General features: G+C 42.1%; 1 protein-coding gene across 11 annotated transcripts in view; it reads right to left on the bottom strand.

Annotated features, from left to right (window-relative positions):
• Nucleotides 1-20,468, bottom strand: part of CLOCK (clock circadian regulator) — a 97,944-nt gene that overhangs the window by 61,390 nt on the left and 16,086 nt on the right. For 5 of the 11 annotated variants that reach the window (XM_073341996.1, XM_073341994.1, XM_073342005.1 and 2 more), the window contains exons 2-3: nucleotides 6,403-6,503; nucleotides 1,172-1,228 (exon numbers count right to left, since the gene is read on the bottom strand). The exons of 2 other annotated variants lie outside the window; for them this stretch is intronic. The gene's annotated coding sequence lies outside the window, so the exon portion shown is untranslated. The remainder of the gene's footprint in view (nucleotides 1-1,171; nucleotides 1,229-6,402; nucleotides 6,504-20,468) is intronic. 4 more of the 11 variants (XM_073341999.1, XM_073341998.1, XM_073341995.1 and 1 more) reach the window with 2 other exon arrangements.

Below are 20,468 nucleotides of genomic sequence, written 5' to 3'. Positions count from 1 at the left end.
TAGCTAGGGCCAGTCTCAGAAGGCTTTGAATATCAGGACACAAACCTGGAACTGAACTCTATATTTAATGGGGAACCTATGCAGAAAGCAGAGCATTAATGCAATGTGTACACGCTGACATGAGCTGCTATCTCTACTTAGTAACAGGTCAGCCTGAGTTTTGCATATTTTAATATGGTCAGTATATATTTTTATATGGTATTCATCTACATAAAGCACACCACTGTGGAGCTATGTACCTGCAATGAAAGGATGCATTAATCCTAAGGCTAGTGGAGGACTCTGGCAATGTAATTTGTAAGGTTCCTGAAATGTAGCTAACAGATTCTACAAGAACAGAATAGTAGATGCATCCTGCATCACTCAAGTACAGTATTAAACTGTGCTATTGAAGGAATTTAAGACTTAATCTGAAACTTGATTACTCCATTTGTAGAAATGCAAACATATGTAAATAAGGGCCTGTTTAATGGGATTCTTTTACAGTGGTTGAGGTTTTTAAATCTCTAGGATTGTACATTGTTATAACTGCTTCTGATGCTTAACTCTTTGCATGCAGGTGAATCACACACAACTGAATGGCTACCTAAGTGCTTGTGGAGAGTGGACAGTTTGCACTGCCTCCTCAGCTCTTCCGTCAGTGAGAGCCTGAAAGAGTCTGGGCAGGGAATTGAATTGAGACTCCACTTTTATGACAACCTGCCCATCCAAATCATCACTGTGGAACCTCAGTTTTTTAGAATCAGCTGTCCTCTAATTACGAGGCTGGAAGGGGTGGGGAAGAAAGGGTGTCTTTCAGCAATTCAGCCCTTTCCCTGCAAGTGATAACTTAACTCTGTGCCTTTCTCGAGCAGCAGCTACTCTGTGTAATTCTGTGTTGCAAACATTTTTTCTTACTGCTGAGCCAGAGGCAATGCATTTGGCCTGGCCTGAATTGGGGCTCCATTGTGGCAGTGTCGAAGAATTAGAAGCCTCACACTATCCAAGACAGTGGAAGGACAGGAGGGGTGGAAAAAAAACCCAGTGAATAAACTCTGGAAAACCTACATTTAAAATATACTCAAGGAAGAGAAAACAATGTAGCTCTATTATACACTTCTGTATTTGACCAGTTATAACTTACTATTATTTCTTATAAAACTAAAAAAATATGACAAAATGAAAAACTTACTTTTCTAAAACTCGTGGCTGTCACAGGATTTTTCCACTTCCCTCCCACTACAGCTACCTGTTATAAAAACAGGAAGTCATAATTAAACAAAAACTTCAATAGCTGAACATTTGACTCCCTAGCACCTGCAACTGGATAGAGCAAGGGAGAACTCCCCTTCTTGCCTTCACAAAACAAAAATGAAAATTGTTGCATTCAGGATAGCAAAGCTGAAGGTTATATTCTGTATTCCATCATAAGCCCGCCATAACTTGCTCTGATGCAGGTTTCCATGTCAGGAATTTGCTCCCATGCGAATTGTATTTAAAGCAAAACCTTGGCCAGTCTCTTTCTCCAGGCATTACACAGATGGCAAGTTATGAAACCCAGGGCCCTTAGCTGACTGATCAGTTCTTTATGTTTTCTGGTTTTAAGTTAAACTGAGGAAGATTGGGTGTATTACTCCAGTACTTTTTATTGGGAAATCTTAACTTGACTTGAAGCCATGCATCGTGTGCCCCGATACCACAGTAATGGGTGCCTTTAAAATGCATGTAATCAATAAAGTAGCAATTTCTCAAATTTTAATTCAAGCATGGAAAGTTTTAGTCTTGATTTTAAACCAGAAGAAAACGTTTCTTGATTTTAGACCAGAAGACAATATAACAAAAGTAAAATTACTAATGAGCTCTCATAGTTAGTCACATAGGGACTATCACCCCCTTATTTCTTCAAGCTGAAGCCTCAAGCATGTAATGCCTAATCATGTTGACCAGTTGAGGAGCTGCAATGTCTATATTTAGTTTGCTGTTCAGTCCCTCTTAAGTCTTTCAGCAGTACCACTTTCCAGGTTTCTCATAGAATGACTTATTTCTACCACCATCACCCCAAAACTCACATACTGCTCGCATATTTCCAGTCTAAATATCCAGTTTAAAGCTTCTTCTCCATATTTCTAACTTCCCTAGGCTGCTCTGTGTTACCTCTATCCTCTCAAGTTCTCAACATCTCCCAATTTAGCACCAGCAACTTTCAGTAGCATGCTGTTATCCTCTCTTTCCAGATCGCTATTGAAGATATTAAAATTAGCGAAGCCAAACACTAAGATAACTACCAACTCTAACATGTTTGGATTTAAAACAAAATTGTATTAGACTATTTTACAGTTCATACTTTTTATTTTGGTAAATAATAGGTTTGAATCCATTCCCTATTCTGCTTCCCAGTTTGCCAATTGAATCAAATAATCCAGCACTATGGAAGGTCCTGAAAATGCCTGGATCTCACATGCTGTGTCAGTGGTCATTGCTATTTATAAAATTAGAGGACATAAGCACCCCACAAACAGGCATCCATACAGACAATATTTGGAGTTCGACTCTCTAACAAGGGTCAGCTGTATAGAAGGAAAAGTAGAAAGAAGTTTTCTTTTTGAAAAAGTATGTATTTCGGCTCAGTAGAATATACCTTATCTTAAAACACTGTGAATGAGGTTTCAGTGATGCCACCAATAAAGTGCAGAGCCTGCTGTTACTCTACTTAACGCTGGCAACAAAATAAAAAAAACAGGACTCCAACCACTAGAGGATTTATCAGAAAACCATGAAAAAATTGTGTAAATTAGCTGTTGAGTCTATGTGCTAATTGACGAATAGCTTATTTAGGCCTTGTTTACACTACACAATTTTGTCAACAAATATCAAGTTTCATCGACAAAAATGTGGAGGTGTATACACTGCAATGCTCCTTCTGCCAACAAAACTCTTTTGCTTTGCTGACAAAATAAAATCACCTCGACGAGAAGTGTTGAGCTTTCTGCAGCAAAGTTATATCGACAAAGCCTCAGTGTAAACGTGTGCAAGAGTAGTCTTATTTAAGCACAAGGATTTCCAGCAGCACAGGCTAAAGGTTTATTAAAAACTACTTTGTGGCATAACATTTTACCACTTCAAAATAAAATTATTTCAGTGCAAACAATGAAAAGCTTGGACTTTCAGAATACTAACAAAGTCACTATGAACTTATATACACACACACACAGAGGCCAGAGTTTAAAAACAAGGAGCTTAACATGATGCTCATATTTAGGCATTTGAGACTGAGAGTTTCAAAGGCACCTAACTGACCTTCGGAGTACAAGTCCCACTGACTTCAACCTCGGGGAGGACTAAAGCCCAGTTGAAGAATTTCAACTTTATTGACACATGAAAGTTCAATGTGTTGGCTCAAATACATCAGGGGCTGTTTGTATTGTTCTCATAGTAAAGATGGCAGTGAGGCCCTAGACTTGTCTTTTTTAGCACAGATGAGCATTTTAGATGTGAAATTAAGAAAAAAAAATAAAATCTAAAGTCTGACTAAAAATTAGGAAACTAAAGAAACAAGTGTAAAATATCTATTTTAGCAACTTAAGACTATAAAATGTAAAGAAGCAAACCAATACTATGTAAATTACAATTACTTCAATTTTTATAATTTAAATTAAAATCCATTATGTACATTTAAAAACTGTTTTAATTTTTAAATAATTTTTATTCACCCTACTTTTTACATTCATACATTCAAAGGACAGAAGGGAACATGATCATCTTGTTTTACTTCCTGCATAACAAAGGGTCAAAGAACTTCCCAGAAATAATTATTGCCAGTGATGGAGAATCCTCCACAACCACTGGAAAGTTGTTCCAATGGTTAGCTACTCTCACTGTTAATTTATGCCTTACAATATTCTTCCACCTCCTTGAGGATGGCAACAGGAGAGGATTGTAGGGAACATGCATATTTTGAGTGAAGCATGTTAATGCTGAGATTTAAAGTAGGTCAAAAGTATTCAAATAAGAAAAGATTTCTGAAAAGCAAACAAAGACTTCATAGCACCAATGATGAACCTAGCAATGGGGAAATACGCAAATAGATTCTGAATTTTCACCTCAGTACCTTCATTCATGACTTTGAAAAGTAAACAACCTTACAGTATGTCTTTGCAAAGGAGATTAATTAAACAGGTGCCTGATACACTGGAAATACTATGAGAGCATAAAGGATTCAATGTGGCTTTTTTAAACATGTATTTCAAAGAAAATTAGGTGTTGTAGATGGCAGAGGTAACATTTCTTTAGTATATTGTACTCTAGTGGCTATCACAAAATAGATATACCTCCCCCTTTGAGCTAGGCTTCTTTCAGAACCCAGTGGCAGGAAAAAAATCACGAGTCAAGAACATTAGGATACCCACCACTACTACTACAGCAGTTTCTTTATCTTTACCCTCACCCCCTCCCATGTCTCCCCTCCCATGTCTTTTCACATTTTTCTATCCTTGTTTCTTCACTAAATATTATGACCCTTCTTACTTCCCCTGCAGCAAAAGTGACCAGACGTCTCAATATTATTGGGACAGTCCTGATTTTAAACCATTTATCCCATGTCCCGACCGCACATCGGGTCTTTGTCCCGCTATTGGGGATGGACCACTCACCATCATCGCCAAAGTCCTGGGGCTGGCGTGATGGCGCTTCCTGGGGCAGCTCCCGGCGGTGAGCGTGCCCGCCCACCGGCAGAAGCCTGCTGTGCGGGTGGCCGTGGGCACAGAGGCAGAGGGGGTCTCCGCGTGCTGTACCAGCTCCCGCCTGACCAATCAGAGCTGCGGGGACAGGGCTTGCAGGCGCTGGCAGCAGGCAGAGAGCCCTTCCCCTCACCCCACACACCCGACCCTAGGAGCCAGAGGGACCTGCTGGATGCTTCCTGGGAGCCACCCCAGGTAAGCACTGCTGGGACTCTCCACCTCCCTCTGGCTCTTAGGGCCGTGGCAGGGGGCTCTCTGCACGCTGCTGGCACCTGCAAGCCTCGCTGCACAGCTCCAGCAGCTCCCATTGGCGCTTTTCCCAGCCAATGGGAGCCACGGAGCTCGTGCTTGTGGCGTGCGCAGCATGTGGACAGTCTGGAGACCCCCCTCACAGCTCTGACCTTAGGAGCCAGAGACCTCCCAGCAGGGCTGGTGAGTGCGGCCAGGGAAGGGGGCAGGTTGTGATGGAGTGAGTGTCTGGGAGGTGTGTGTGTGTGTGTGGGGGGGGGTGCTGGGCTGTGAGGGTGTGGAGGGCGCTGGGCAGTGGGGGAGGCTTGTGTGTTTTGGGGTGCTAGACAGTGGGGGAGATCTGTGTGTGTCAGGGCACTGGGGGTCTGTGTGGGGCACTGCTGAGTTGTGGTGGTGGGGCTGTGGGGAAGGGCACTGGGAGGGAGGAGAAACCTGTGCCCCTGGCCCAGTGGCTTCTGCTGGGGGCTGGAGCTGGGGCCATGAGTCCTTGAGTCCTTGCCCCATGGCTTGTGGTGAGGGCTGCAGCAGGGGCCGTACACCCCTCTTGCAGTTTCCTAGGGCTGTGCACCCCCTCTCATGGCTCCGGTCAGGGTTGTGCACCTGTGGATCTTTTTTTCCCCGCCCCCAGCTATCCCAATGTATCCTGATATTTCACTCTTGCGATTTGCTCATCCTACCTGCAGCCCATTTTCCTTACTTCTTGTTCCCCCTCCCACAATTTCTTTCCCCTTCTTACAGCTCTGCTACACATGCCAACAGTAAAGTGAAACTGTCAAGATTTCAGATCCCTTCAGCTAAGGCATCAGAGATCTTGGCAATTTTACTTTGTAATTCATAGACTGGAGCAACAAAGAATGAAAAAAATGACTGGTATTCTTATTAGTCCATACCAGTGCACACTGAGTCAAATCTTTAGTCCTGGTAAATTCAGTCCCTTAAACTGGTCTCAAAATCCAGTGCTAACCCTACTCAAAGTAAATAAAAAAATGAGATCAAGGATGCAGGGGTTTCAGTTTAGCATAGGACTGAGGTACCCCATATTTTATGAGGCTCCTGGAGAACTTCCCAGTGGTACTACCATGAGCAGCAGAACTAGAGTGAAACCCATATGGAAATTTTATTCTATGCTCCTGCTAAACTATGGAGGAAGTACTGTATTCAAACCTAGTACAGAAGGTATTGAATTAAATCCCTATAGGGCATACAAAACTATTTAACCCAAGAGTAATCGCATTTATAAAATTGCTTAAAATAAACTAACATCTATGGGAAAAAATAATGTTAATATAAAAACCTATCAATTAGATCACAAGATTTTTGGGCTAAACGATAGAGTCTTGTCTCAATGTTGTAAACTACAAGACTAAATCCCAATGCATGAGTAACTCTTTGTACTCCTTATATGGCCAGGATAATGAAAATATCCATAGACACTCACCGAACTTAACTGAGATTCTGATTTACAGCATTACAATAATTTTCCAAAAGCTCCACGCAAAATTAAAGTACTGGCTCCACTACTCCTTTCAGTTTCAGCAACTGCAAAAAAGAAACCGAGCATTTCATGAAGCAGTTCTCAAAACAAAGACTAGACATACAGTTAACATGAAAGACAAATATAATAAATTCTTATTCTTTCAGAACTTTCCTTCTGTACTTGATGGATTTCAATGCAAAAATCAGCCACACAACTTGGTGGCAATTCTGTCTTAATGCTGGAAAGGAATTCAGATATATCTGAAGTTTTTATTTGCATTAAATATGTTGCCTTTAAATTTTATGCCACTGTGAAATAACTAGCCACAAAGTTTTAGCATGACTTCTTTATTCATTTTTCATCTCTACATTTGTTAAGGAGAAGTGATAAGTTATCAATAAAACTATCCAATTTTACAATTTCAAACACTTCTTTCTGCCCTTTAACTTCTGCACAACACACACTACTGGGGTAACTGACACAGCCAGAATCTGAGGACTGGGAAAGTGCACAGGAGCCCTTGGTTAAGCAAATAACCAAGAACAAACCCCACCACATACAGGGATCTTGTTCAACAAGAAGAACACAAATCTCTGGCCACATTCTTTTCACATATTTTAGGCCATGTCCACACTACGGTGCTGCAGCACTATATTGTAGATGCTTCCTACAGTTATGGAAGAAGTTCTTCCATCACTGTAAGTAATCCGCTCCTCGAGCGGAGATTCGTAGGTCAACAGAAGAATTCTTCTGTCAATCTAGCTAGGTCTACACCAGGGCTTAGGTTGGCACAGATACGGCCATTAAAATTTTTAAGCGTAGACAACCAGAGACAGGGCAAACCTTTGCCTCCAGTACTTCCTATCTTGGTTTCCAGTCAGCAAATCTCTAACAGCAATATGTCAAAGAGCACTATGGTCCTTTTACTGCAGGGTCCACACAGACAGCACACAGCAGGCTAGTATATTGTACATTCAAAACCCAGCTTGCTGTGCATTAAATCTTTGTGTATGTAGACAAGCCCTCTGTTTCTCCCTCTCATGAAAGTAGTTCATCTGTGTTTCTCTCACCTCCTTTAATAATCCATTAGGGCAAGTATTAACCCTGGAATGGATTATTTGGAACCAGTTTCTTCTTTTGTTCCTTAAATCCTGATTAGGAATTAGGAGACTATTTTCTCAGGTCATTAGTTCTCTACACCCTAGTACACACATTTTGAACTAACTGTATTTCCTCCTCACTGTGATAGGCACACCAGCCCCAGTAATTATGACCAAGGCATTTAACTGCAGGGAAATACAACATTTCCCCGTGCCTGTGGGAAGACAGTGATTGTACTGCTGTATATCCTGTTCATTGTGCTTCCACAGCAGAAACATCAAAATGTATCTAAAAAAGATCTGTTTCACTTTGCTGCTCCTACTGGGAAAATGGTTTTGTGCACGAGCAGCAGCACAGGTGCACTCCTAGAGTAGCATGACACAAACAAACATGTATACAAAGCGATGAGGAAGAGGCAAGAACATCTGAAACAGCTTTCCTTCGCTTTTACCTCTCCAAATCTCTTCTGAAATCATCCCTTGTCTATGCAGCTTAATTAATTTGCCTGCTGTCTTTTAAACTTTTAGCTTTTGTAATTACTTACCTTATAAAACAATAAGATAGCATCTTTCATAAAATCTATTATAAAATCAAGCTATTGTGACATACCATGGCACAATTCAAACTAGTGGGGAGCTGTGTCATCACTGCCCTGCAACCTTGGGTGCTTGCAATGCTTTGCTGTAGCAGCTCTAACCTGGATCGCTTACAAACAGCCTTGCAGCATGCAGGCCACACTCTGAGTGTCTGTATGTAACTGCAATCTGCCAGCTACACACTGGATCTCACTAGCCATGGTTATACTGCAGAGTGCTCCCAACACATGACTGGTCCCAGATCTTCCCCCAGAAATGTATGTCCTGTACTGCCCAGCCCTCTCCTGGACAGTACCAGTCTATTAAGTCCATTATTCCTTTAAGGGAATCTACATGGACATCCAATGTCTTGACAGATGAAAGAAAACACGATGAAAACAGCCAGTGCTTGACAGTAGTGTGGGAGAAGAGCCCAAAGTACGAGCAGCAGATCTTCCCCTACTTGAACATCTGAGCTTCTGTCAAATGTCTGGGTCCTTCCCCACCACGAGGAGCGAGCACAGACCCTCAGTGAGTAAGCCTAAGCAAAACAAAGAAGGAAGGGATTGCCACAGGCCCTCTATCTTCTCTCTTGGCAGAACTTAAATGGCAAGACAAAGGTCAAGACAATTTGAAAGCTCCAAGTTGAATTAAGCACCCGTATTATCGCATCCGCAACCGCACCTTTTCTAAATGGATCTGGTCCCAGTAATGTTGGTACCATTGACCAACAGGATTCTGGCTCATCCACTTTTCTGGGGACATTTCTTTCACCCAGGGTGTTCCATTACCCCACACTTGGGCGCCATTAGGAATTCCCAAGGGGAGTCAGGTTTATTGACCAGCACCAGTCACTTGCCATTGCGTCACTGGCTGCACCATCTACACATCAAGTGGCGAATCCTGGAGGGACAAGCCAGACATTAAAGGAATCATATGCTAGTTTATTAACTTAAATAGTTGCCCAGACACTTCAATTTAAACATGCTGGATTAGATAAAAAACAGTAACACAAGCTTAAGAAAGAGATTTTAAGTGAGTATAAATAATGAGGCATAAAACCCAGAAATGGTTACAAGAAAAATAAAGATAAAATGCTTACTAATATCTACTTAAAAAAAACCCTCTCATCTCTGGGCAGCCAGATTACTGACTAAACTTTTCAGGTTAGGACCCCTCCCCCAAAGTCCAACAGCAGTTACCTTTGCCTTCTCAGGTGCAGAGAATGGGATGGGCAGGGAGAGAAAGAAAGGGGTGTTTGTTCCTTCTTTTTATAGTTCCAGTCTCCCTTGTGAAATTTCTAGCTGAAACCCAGGAGACGGAGAGTCTACATAAAAGGATAGTCCCTGCTGGGTTTTTCCCCCACCTGTTTGAATTTCCTTTGTTTTCCCTCCCTGCCTGATGACTCGGTTTACTGCTTAAATGCAAATTAAGGCAAGAACCTTCTTTTGTTTAGGACAGACCTAACTTCTGCCTGGGCACACCTGTGAGGTTTGGAACATGTGTTATCCTCATCATACAGGAGCATGTAGGAATGTTATCAGGAGGGCCAAATCGCACCTGGAGCTGCAGCTAGCCAGAGATGTCAAGAGTAACAAGAAGGGTTTCTTCAGGTATGTTGGCAACAAGAAGAAAGCCAAGGAATGTGTGGGCCCCTTACTGAATGAGGGAGGCAACCTAGTGACAGAGGATGTGGAAAAAGCTAATGTACTCAATGCTTTTTTTGCCTCTGTTTTCACGAACAAGGTCAGCTCCCAGACTGCTGCGCTGGGCATCACAAAATGCGGAAGAGATGGCCAGCCCTCTGTGGAGATAGAGGCGGTTAGGGACTATTTAGAAAAGCTGGACGTGCACAAGTCCATGGGGCCGGACGAGTTGCATCCGAGAGTGCTGAAGGAATTGGCGGCTGTGATTGCAGAGCCACTGGCCATTATCTTTGAAAACTCGTGGCGAACCGGGGAAGTCCCGGATGACTGGAAAAAGGCTAATGTAGTGCCAATCTTTAAAAAAGGGAAGAAAAAAGATCCTGGGAACTACAGGCCAGTCAGCCTCACCTCAGTCCCTGGAAAAATCATGGAGCAGGTCCTCAAAGAATCAATCCTGAAGCACTTGCATGAGAGGAAAGTGATCAGGAACAGCCAGCATGGATTCACCAAGGGAAGGTCATGCCTGACTAATCTAATCGCCTTTTATGATGAGATTACTGGTTCTGTGGATGAAGGGAAAGCAGTGGATGTATTGTTTCTTGACTTTAGCAAAGCTTTTGACACGGTCTCCCATAGTATTCTTGTCAGCAAGTTAAGGAAGTATGGGCTGGATGAATGCACTATAAGGTGGGTAGAAAGCTGGCTAGATTGTCGGGCTCAACGGGTAGTGATCAATGGCTCCATGTCTAGTTGGCAGCCGGTATCAAGTGGAGTGCCCCAAGGGTCGGTCCTGGGGCCGGTTTTATTCAATATCTTCATAAATGATCTGGAGGATGGTGTGGATTGCACTCTCAGCAAATTTGCGGATGATACTAAACTGGGAGGAGTGGTAGATACGCTGGAGGGGAGGGATAGGATACAGAAGGACCTAGACAAATTGGAAGATTGGGCCAAAAGGAATCTGATGAGGTTCAATAAGGATAAGTGCAGGGTCCTGCACTTAGGACGGAAGAACCCAATGCACAGCTACAGACTAGGGACCGAATGGCTAGGCAGCAGTTCTGCGGAAAAGGACCTAGGGGTGACAGTGGACGAGAAGCTGGATATGAGTCAGCAGTGTGCCCTTGTTGCCAAGAAGGCCAATGGCATTTTGGGATGTATAAGTAGGGGCATAGCAAGCAGATCGAGGGACGTGATCGTTCCCCTCTATTCGACATTGGTGAGGCCTCATCTGGAGTACTGTGTCCAGTTTTGGGCCCCACACTTCAAGAAGGATGTGGATAAATTGGAGAGAGTCCAGCGAAGGGCAACAAAAATGATTAGGGGACTGGAACACATGAGTTATGAGGAGAGGCTGAGGGAGCTGGGATTGTTTAGCCTGCAGAAGAGAAGAATGAGGGGGGATTTGATAGCTGCTTTCAACTACCTGAAATGGGGTTCCAAAGAGGATGGCTCTAGACTGTTCTCAATGGTAGCAGATGACAGAACGAGGAGTAATGGTCTCAAGTTGCAGTGGGGGAGGTTTAGATTGGATATTAGGAAAAACTTTTTCACTAAGAGGGTGGTGAAACACTGGAATGCGTTACCTAGGGAGGTGGTAGAATCTCCTTCCTTAGAGGTTTTTAAGGTCAGGCTTGACAAAGCCCTGGCTGGGATGATTTAACTGGGAATTGGTCCTGCTTTGAGCAGGGGGTTGGACTAGATGACCTTCTGGGGTCCCTTCCAACCCTTATATTCTATGATTCTATGATCTTACAGCTTCACATAAAATATTGCCAGACATATTTTACCAGGAGAATCCTGAGAGCAAATTATAAATTTTCAACTGATACCTTACAAGGCATACTTTGTACCAAGATTATTACAATAGTGTGGAGGATGTGAATACAGAGGTGTATTCTGTCACAGGTATATTATTAGTTTATATCAGGGGCAGGCAAACTTTTTGGCTGGAGGGCCACATCTGGTTTCCGAAATTGTATAGAGGGCCAGTTAGGGGAGGCTGTGCCCCTCCCAGAGCACCAGGACAGGCAGCTATGCTGCCCAGCTAGACCCAGCCACACCACGGCGCAGCACAGAACACTGGGTCAGGTTGCGGCTCTGCAGCTGTGCTGCCCGGCAAGAGCTCGCAGCCCTGCTGCCCAGAGCGTTGCGCCAGCAACACAGTGAGTTGAGGCTGCAGGGTAGGGGGAACAGCAGGGGAGGTGCTGGGGGCTAGCCTACTGGCCCAGGAGCTCAGGGGCCGGGTAAGAGGTTCCCGTAGGCCGAATGTGGCCTGCGGGCCATAGTTTGCCCACCTCTGGTTATATGATCAAGAACAGCTTCAGATTCAAGATTTACAGCCCAAGTAAAACAATTTTTCTTGGGAAGGAGAGAGAATAAAGGAATTAATCAAGGGTACAAAGAAATAATAGAGAGAGACCTAGAGAGGTTAGGAATGTGGGCAGGGAATAAAGTGAGATGCAACCTGGATATTGCAAGTTAATAATCCAAAATTGGTATTCAGTATAAGAAAGGCAATGTGGCTTTGGAAGAAAATAATGCCAAAAAGAGATTTACTCTACGTATAAGCTCAGAGTATCGTAACACAAAAAGCATTTGTAATTTTGGACTGCACACAGTATGCATATGGCAATGGTGAAAACATACCTACTTTACAATGATCTGGTCTGAACACTACAGCATAAATCAACACATTATAAATATTTCAGAGACTTGCAACAAATGCTGAACAGACAAGAGGGTTGACTTAGGAGGAAAGCTTAGAAAAAACTTAGTATAGTTTGACCCAAAACCTCCACCACACTAGGGAACACATTGCTTTAAAGCGTGTAAAGAATGGAACAAGAAAAAATGGAGAGGACTGGATTAGGAAGAGGTTAAAAGGTGTATACCTAGAATTAACTGGACAACTAATGAGCAAATGAACATTTAAACTGATCATCCTTCAACATTTTTTAAACTCTTTTTTCATTAACTCTTAATAAGCATCTGAAGAAAGTGATGGAAGTCCAATTGCTGTAATTTTTAACAGTTATTGGTTTAAGTTTATTTATCTTATGCTCAGATCCTCCAAAATCCTATTTCATTGGTACTGAAATTTGTTCACCTACAGAAAGTGAGCTTTGTAAACTGCTTTTTCTTTTATAATCTTAGTAATTTTGGAAGAGTTGGTCTTTAAATATTCTGGAACAGGGATTTTGATCAGAGTTGTAGAACGCTCTTAATATTCAGACAGCAAAAACTGTTTTAGACTTTAAACAGACATTGAAAAGGTATGTGTTTAATGTTGCTGCTATGTGTAACGCAACTGGGAATGTGTTTGTGAAAGCGGATGCATACACATCATTTTAAGTCTACAACTCAGTCCAAGATAGTGAAGGGCACTGGACATTTAGTTTATCTTGCTAAGTAAGTAATTTTTTCATCCCAGTTCCTATGATTCATTGATTATCATGAAGGAAAATGCATAGTATTTATAGGTGACCTTTGTCCAAGAATCTCTAAATGCTTTACAAACAAGCCGCAACATTACTGTATGTAAGTTATTATAGGCAGTTTACAGATAAGCTGATATAAGAGTTAACTGATCTGTCTAGAATCATGCAGGAAAAAAGCTGAGCAGACAAGCATAGAACCCTGCAACTCTGGCTCACAGTTTTATTATTAATGATTTGTGCAATGGTAGCACCTAGAGGTTTTATTTTTATTAGAGTAGCATGCAGAAGACCCATTTGGGATCAAGGTCTTATTGTCCTAGATAACCTATGTGTACGTAAGACAACACATAGGTTCTATTCCCAGTTCTGCCACTGACCTAATGCCCTGGACAAGTCACTTCACTACAAGTGCCCATTTCCCCTCCTACCATTTGTCTTGTCTACTTAGGGTATAAACTCTTCAGGGGAGGAACGGTCTCTTATTATGTATGTGTGTACAGTGTCTGGCACAGTGGGGCTCTGATCCTGACTGGAGCTTCTAGGCACTACTGTAATATGAACAACAGGAAAAAAAGAAAAGCATGCCCCTGGTTACAATCTAATTTAAAACACACAGAAGCAAAGGAAGAGGGAAAACAGAAGTAACTATAGTAAGATCACATAGGTACATGTGTAGAGTGCCTAGCACAATGAGGCGACCACTATACAAATAAACAAGTAGTGGTTACAGAAGTTAGCTTTTGAAACAGTGATTCCAAATAATAACTCCTTAAAAAAAATAGGAAATGGCATTCCTATACATACATTAAATGTGGAGTATATATGAAGTATTATACACCAAAAGCTATATTAAATGAACACTGTTAAGGTTGCGAAGCCATGCACTGTGCAACCTTAATTCAGTCCCCTTGCACAGATGCTTTGTAATAATCTTTAATTACATGACCACATTTTCTTCCCCGGGACCTTTGCCTCATTCATTGCATAGGAGGGATGGTGCACAACTAACAAGCAACTATTCAATATTTTGTTTTCTGGCACATGACGGCATCTAGCAATGCCCCTCTGCCATGTACACTGGCCAAATCGGGCAGTCTCTACGCAAAAGAATAAATGGACACAAGTCAGACGTCAAGAATTATAACATTCAAAAACCAGTTGGAGAACACTTCAACCTCCCTGGACACTCAATTACAGACCTAAAAGTGGCAATTCTTCAACAAAAAAACCTTCAAAAACAGACTCCAACGAGAAATTGCAGAACTGGAATTAATTTGCAAACTGGACACCATCAAATTAGGCTTGAATAAAGACTGGGAGTGGATGGGTAATTACACAAACAAAACTATTTCCCCATGCTAATTCCCCCCCCCTACTGTTACTGACACCTTCTTGTCAACTGTTTGAAATGGGCCATCTTGATTATCACTACAAAGTTTTTTTTCTCCTGCTGATAATAGTTCACCGTAATTGTCTCGTTAGAGTTGGTATGGCAACACCCACCTTTTCATGTTCTCTGTATATATATCTTCCTACTGTATTTTCCTCTCCATGCAGCTGATGAAGTGGGTTTTAGCCCATGAAAGCTTCTGCCCAAATAAATGTGTTAGTCTCTAAGGTGTCACAAGTACTCCTCGTTCTTTTTATTGTAATTACTGGCACTCCCCCCAACTCCCCCAGATAATGAATGTTGTCTTTCTCACTCCTGAGGGTCACAAAAGCACAGAGAACTCAGCTGCTACTGGCATCCTGAAGCCACGTGACCTGTATGCTGCTAGCCTGTTTCCTGCGATGGTGCCAGCCAAATACATTGCAGAGTAGCATGGGAAAGTGTCCTCCTAAGGAGGAAGAAATAAGACTGCCATCCTTTTCAATCCTCTCCCAAAGATTTCTGAGTATCTCCATGAAAGTGCCATCTTGAACTCTCAGGAAGATAAAAATATACATCCCTATTCACATAAACAATATGCACCACATGGCCCCTCACCTAGCCCAACAGAAGCAAATGCCGACTCTACCTCTACCTGAGCACAGGACACTGAACTGATGTGGATCGTGAAATTGGCCTGCCATAGTACTGTTCAAAAATTTGTTTCAAATTTACTTCCTAACTTTATAATTTCTCACAGTATACCAGTAAAACAATGAAAAAAGTCAATACTTTTGTCTCATGCACTTTCGGATGGGACAGGGGCCAACTGTAAATGACAGAGGGGGAGTGGGAGAGGAAGGAAAAGCAAAAAAAACATTGTAAGGAAAAATGCAGCACACACTTACCCGATCTCCCTTCCCCGATCTCCGCTCATCCACACTTGCCTGGCAGGACTGGCTAGACTCCTGCGGAGGCGCGGGCTCACAGTATGGTTAGAGTCCCCCACCTCATCTCCTCTCCCCCTTCTTGCTATTCAGAGCAGGGGTCTTGTCATTCATATAAAGGGAGGGGTAAACACGTTTAAAATCCCTCCTGGCCAGAGGAAAAACCCTTTCACCTGTAAAGGGTTAAGAAGCTAGGATAACCTTGCTGGCACCTCACCACAATGACCAATGAGGAGACAAGATACTTTCAAAGCTGGAGGGGGGGGGAAAACAAAGGGTCTGTGTATGTCTGGGTGATGCTTTTCCCGGGGGCAGAACAGGAATGGAGTCTTAGAATTTAGTAAGTAATCTAACTAGATATGCGTTCGATTATGATTTCTTTAAATGGCGGAGGAAATAAGCTGTACTGAAAGGAATGGATATTCCTGTCCTTGTGTCTTTTTGTAACTTAAGGTTTTGCCTAGAGGGATTCTCTATGTTTTGAATCTAATTACCCTGTAAGGTATTTACCATCCTGATTTTACAGAGGTGATTCTTTTTTACTTCTATTAAAGTTCTTCTTTTCGGAAACTGAATGCTTTTTCATTGTTCTTAAGACCCAAGGGATTGGGTCTGTGGTCACCTATGAAAATTGGTGAGGATTTTTACCAAACCTTCCCCAGGAAGTGGGGTGCAAGGGTTGGGAGGATTTTGGGGGGAAAGACGTTTCCAAACGGCTCTTTCCCAATAATAAACCCGGTTAGACGTTTGGTGGTGGCAGCGAAAGTCCAAGAGCAAAAGGTAAAATAGTTTATACCTTGGGGAAGTTTAACCTAAGCTGGTAAAAGTAAGCTTAGGAGGTTTTCATGCAGGTCCCCACATCTGTACCCTAGAGTTCAGAGTGGGGAAGGAACCTTGACAGGTCTTCATCAAGTATGGCATGCAGTTCATTGTAAAAGCAGCAGATCTGTGGTTCAGCACTATATTTCTAGTTGCCCTTCCTTGCGTGGTATCCCTAGCAAAGTATCTTCACTTTCATGCCTGATCCCGGTTGTACACGTATGCCTGTGCCCTCCATGCAATCTGCTCGTAGATGTCCACATTTCTATAGCTGTTCCATACTTGTCCTTGCACAGCCTCTTCTCACAGGTCCAGGGGATCTAATCCTTCTTGGCTGCTCCTGGCAGAAGTGCATCTAGTACCTCTCTGCGTGCATGGACCCATGGTTGGTTGGATGCAAACAAAAGTCAGCTGCTAGGTGTGCTCACCACAGAGGGCAACCAGGAAACAGCATTTCAAAAAAACACACAGTGATTTTTAAAGGGGGGAAGGTGGGCTTCTGGTCTTTGTGAACCCTGGGCAGTGGAGTTTATAGTTGTGAGCAGAATGATCACTGTCACAGGGACTGGGACATTGTGAGACAGCAGCTGGAGGACTGTCAGGGTTGACAAGACACCTTCCCTTATTTTCAAGAACCTTTAAATGAGAAATGCTTATGGATACTTCAGCTTTGGAGAGCACTGGCATAACACCATTCTCCAGCTCCAATCACAGTGAGCACAGCTTGACTGGGCGGGGCTACATCTACCAAAGCAGGTTGACCACGGTTCTACACTGTTGGGGGAGGTGGTTTTACTGCACCTCAGTAATGGGATGCTTATGTCATCTGGAGAAAAATCTGAGTGCAGACACATGCATAACTAAATTGATGCAAGGTAACTTAAATTAATCTAAGTTTGTAGTGTAGCCTGGGCGGTAGTAAATTAGCACTCTACTTCTACCAGAATTATCAACTAGAGAAGTCTGATAACCCTGACTTGCTTTTATCTACTTTATTAGGAACATTTTGTTATACTTACACATATTTTAGCTCTAACATAATTTGATTTAGCAAATTAGCTTAGTTGACATTTCAATCTTACCTTGTTATTCTACAGTATTCAACCTGTGGCCAAAAAATACCTGAAACAAACTCTAAAACAGAATTCAGAGTAACAGTCGTGTTAGTCTGTATTCGCAAAAAGAAAAGGAGTACTTGTGGCACCTTAGAGACTAACCAATTTATTTGAGCATGAGCTTTCGTGAGCTAAAGCTCACTTCATCGGATGCATACCGTGGAAATTGCAGCAGACTTTATATATACACAGAGAATATGAAACAATACCTCCTCCCACCCCACTGTCCTGCTGGTAATAGCTTATCTAAAGTGATCATCAGGTGGGCCATTTCCAGCACAAATCCAGGTTTTCTCACCCTCCACCCCCCCACACAAATTCACTCTCCTGCTGGTGATAGCCCATCCAAAGTGACAACTCTTTACACAATGTGCATGATAATCAAGTCTGGCTATTTCCTGCACAAATCGAGGTTTTCTCACATCCCCCCACCCCCATACACACACAAACTCACTCTCCTGCTGGTAATAGCTCATCCAAACTGACCACTCTCCAAGTTTAAATCCAAGTTAAACCAGAACATCTGGGGGGGGGGTAGGAAAAAACAAGAGGAAACAGGCTACCTTGCATAATGACGTAGCCACTCCCAGTCTCTATTTAAGCCTAAATTAATAGTATCCAATTTGCAAATGAATTCCAATTCAGCAGTTTCTCGCTGGAGTCTGGATTTGAAGTTTTTTTGTTTTAAGATAGCGACCTTCATGTCAAACTGGACAGTCTCTACGTAAAAGAATAAATGGACACAAATCAGATGTCAAGAATTATAACATTCATAAACCAGTCGGAGAACACTTCAATCTCTCTGGTCACGCAATCACAGACATGAAGGTCGCTATCTTAAAATGTTCTGGTTTAACTTGGATTTAAACTTGGAGAGTGGTCAGTTTGGTGAGTGGTCAGTTTGGATGAGCTATTACCAGCAGGAGAGTGAGTTTGTGTGTGTATGGGGGTGGGGGGATGTGAGAAAACCTCGATTTGTGCAGGAAATAGCCAGACTTGATTATCATGCACATTGTGTAAAGAGTTGTCACTTTGGATGGGCTATCACCAGCAGGAGAGTGAATTTGTGTGGGGGGGTGGAGGGTGAGAAAACCTGGATTTGTGCTGGAAATGGCCCACCTGATGATCACTTTAGATAAGCTATTACCAGCAGGACAGTGGGGTGGGAGGAGGTATTGTTTCATATTCTCTGTGTATATATAAAGTCTGCTGCAGTTTCCACGGTATGCATCCAATGAAGTGAGCTGTAGCTCATGAAAGCTCATGCTCAAATAAATTGGTTAGTCTCTAAGGTGCCACAAGTACTCCTTTTCTTTTTTCTAAAACAGAAGCAATCTTTAAAATTGAAGCTAGTACAAGTGATGTAGTGAGGCCAACAAGATTTTCTGAAACCCCTACTGGAAGTCATAAGCTCCTCTGGTTTGTTGCAAGTGCTTAACAAAGAGCAGCAGAAAGACCAGTGAAGCATTTTTTTTAAATTAATCCACTTTATTTAATGAGAATCTTATTGAAGAATGCAATTAATCAAGATATGTTGCTGGTTCTGAGCACCCAAAGCCTCAAAAGCTTAGTGAATATTTAATTATTACCACCTTCTGGTTACTTGCTTATTTCTTACTGTTTATTATTGGTAATACTGTAGCTCAAGTTTATTAATTGTATTTACACCTACACAACTCAGACCTTTAAAAAGGTCTTATATAAACCTACAGCAATTTATTCATTCCTTTAAAAATGCTAATCTCTACAGATCACTACTGAAGTCCTTTGAGTTTGCTTAGCATACACCTTATTTTTAAAATGAACAACCCAATAAGTGAAACCTCTTCTCCTCCTGCCCCATCATAACTATTCAAACACAGATGCTTAGCCTCTCCTAGCAGTGACCCAGAAGAGTTTTTCACATATTCCACAAGTCTCCATTCTGGAGCTATTCTATGATATATCTCCTAACCCTTTCTACCTTCCATTACACAGCTGCTCCAAGAGCATCAATACTCTGACTCAAAAGGTTCCTAATGGCACTCCAAAACTGAGCTAGCAAATGGGGACAATACACACAGCAATTACTGTCCTTTGAGAGTTTGAACACCTCACTTACATGCTTGAGTAAAACTGATCCAGGAAACACAAATCTTAAGACTGTTCTTGAGCTAGTGCATCTCATGTAGCAGCTTCTTTCTGTCACCAAATCACCAAGTTATCTATCTCTTCTTTAAGTCTTATACACTGCTTATGGGCCTATACCCATACTGCTTGTGGGCCTTATACTCTGCACCCAAAACTCCAACAGAAGTCAAAGCGAAGTATAGGTGCCCAACACTTCTGAAATCAAGCCCCTAGCATTGACAGCAGTGGGGAAAACATACAAATCAAAAGCGATTCCTGCTTCAACTACTCCTATTTACAGTAAAGGGACAGTGTAAACTTTTTTTTAAAGTCCATTAACAGTATCACTGGTATGCTCATGTGTTTTTAAAAAGTATTTCCTTGGTCTAAGACAATGGTTTCTGGGGCAAATGGCAGGACCTCAGAATTTACTGAGGACTATAACACCTATCTTGCAATAAGAACTATGCAGGCAAACCTTTGCAGTTGAGAGATGCCCCAGTAAAGAATCAGGACCAAGGTCCTTGGCAAATGAGTAGAAATTTGCTTCTCAAATGAAAGCAATTGAAAGTGACATACAAGGGTATGTATCAGTTGAAATCAACTGAAAATCCAATTTTAGTTAAACCCCTGCAAGACCAGCTCTTAAGCCTATGACATGAAATGAGTTGGCAGTGATTCAATCATTATTTTACATAAAATATGAATCACTTTGATGTTTAAGTGAGTAAATGTGGATTATTACTTAACAATATTAAAATATAGATGAGGCAGGACAAATTGGTAAAAAGGTCTCAGGCTTATGGAGGTGATTAGCTGGATATGAAGACAGAGCTAATGTTGGCATTTGAAGCTCAAATGAATTTTCTGTTATAGGAGTCATTGTTCTTGAGTTCGTTTTATGAC

This window comes from Lepidochelys kempii, chromosome 4 (assembly GCF_965140265.1).
Source record: "Lepidochelys kempii isolate rLepKem1 chromosome 4, rLepKem1.hap2, whole genome shotgun sequence".
Lineage (NCBI taxonomy): Eukaryota > Metazoa > Chordata > Testudines > Cheloniidae > Lepidochelys > Lepidochelys kempii.
The sequence above is the reverse complement of the archived record's forward strand: the minus strand, read 5'-3'. Positions and strand labels throughout refer to the sequence as shown.